The sequence below is a fragment of the Psammomys obesus genome, unplaced genomic scaffold (genome assembly GCF_907164565.1).
Source record: "Psammomys obesus unplaced genomic scaffold, mPsaObe1.curated_primary_1811, whole genome shotgun sequence".
Lineage (NCBI taxonomy): Eukaryota > Metazoa > Chordata > Mammalia > Rodentia > Muridae > Psammomys > Psammomys obesus.
Window position 1 is genome coordinate 2,148,961 of NW_026587556.1, and position 1,744 is coordinate 2,150,704.

The 1,744-nt window shown below is 40.9% G+C and overlaps 1 pseudogene; it reads right to left on the reverse strand.

The window, feature by feature from the left end:
* Nucleotides 1–757: 757 nt before the first annotated feature.
* Nucleotides 758–937, reverse strand: LOC129674042 (60S ribosomal protein L39-like; annotated as a pseudogene).
* Nucleotides 938–1,744: the final 807 nt, after the last annotated feature.

Here is a 1,744-nt window from a genome sequence, read left to right on the forward strand (position 1 = left end):
TAAAGAAAAATTAGGAAATAAAAAAAAATAGTTTCATCAACTATGGATTGAGAGATTATGAAATACCCTGAATCATAAATGGATGGTTATTCAATAATTAATCAAAGAACAAGTTTCTAAGTATATGTTCATAGACACACACACACACACACACACAGCAAATGGTTGAACACAAAGAGCCTCTTGTTTATATCTAATAGACTATGCATCATGAGAGTAGTATGGCCTGCCTGCGGTATCATCTGTGATGTTTGTGTTCTCTCATTCAGAACCTCAAGAACAAAATCCAAGGATAATGAAGCATGGGCAAAATGAAACCATGGAAGAGAAGTCAGCATTCAGATGAGGTTCTCGGGAATAATAAATATGTTCTGAGTCTCACCTTGGGTGACTACCTAGGTGAGAAATCAAAATGTTGGCTGATTCAGTCTCCCATTCTGGAACTCAGGCTGCTGCATGGCTGGTGAATAACCCTGAGAGCAAGTCCCCTAGGTGTACAGACCAAGCTGTGAGTGACATGGGCCATCATGATAACTACAGAGATGTGAAATTAGAAAGCATAATGGAGGAGAGCTATTTAATTAACTTGGAAGCAACACTGAAATTGAGAGCACAGAAGTACCATTTTTTTTAAAGATTCTACATTTTATTACTGGACAAATCCCATCCCCAAGTTAGACAACACCAAGTGTCCAGGTTAAAAATGTAAAACTCCATCTGGTAGGATTGATAGATGACCATGATTCAGTGTAAATTTTCAGTCTTGCCACTGTGTGAATCTTTTTAAACCCAGCTTCATTCTCCTCCAGTGTCTTCTCTTGGAGTTGTACCCAATGTTGTTACCAGCTTTCATCCAAATCCATTGCAGAATAGGATGATTTCACTTTTGCTGCCTGGCTAGGAATCACTTGATTCAGAAAGCCCTGTGAGAAGGCATGGCAAGAAGCTGAGTTAGGTATGAAGCGCACAATGGCAGGAGGAAAGGAGAAGGGCAGAAGTACCATTTTAATATATGATATATAATATATAAAATATACACATAAACTGTATAAAATTTAAAGGTATTTTGTAGTTCTTAAAAAGCAAGAGAAATAAAATATTTAGAAATATTAGGGCTAAAAATGAATATCAGGTTCATGCTCCTTTTTGCATTTTTTATTAATTATTATTATTTATTACAATGTATTCACTTTGTATCCCAGCTGTAGCCCCCTCACTCATCTCCTCCCAATCCTATTCCTCACTCCCTCTTCTTCCCCTATGCTCCTCCCCTAGTCCACTAATAGGGGAAGTCCTCCTCCCCTTTTATCTGACCCTAACCTATCAGGTCTCATCAGGACTGGCTGCATTGTCTTCCTCTATGGCCTGACAAGGCTGCACCTCCCAGGGGAGGTGATCAGAGAGCCTGCCACTGAGTTCATGACAGAGACAGCCCCTGCTCCCCTGACTAGAAAAGCCACTTGGAGACTGAGTCTATGGGCTACATCTGAGCAGGGGTTTTAGGTCCTCTCCACTCATGGTCCTTGGTTCGGGTATCAGTCTCTGCAGGGGCCCCCGGAGCTCAGTAATTTTGGTTCTGTAGCTCTCTTTTTGGAACTCCTGTTCCCTTAAGTTTTTTTCTATCTTCCCTTCTTTCATAAGATTCCATGCACTTTGCCCAAAGTTTGGCTATGAGTGTCAGTCTCTGCTTTGATACCTCAATGAGTAGTCTTTCACAGGCCCTCTGTGGTAGGCTCCTGTCCTG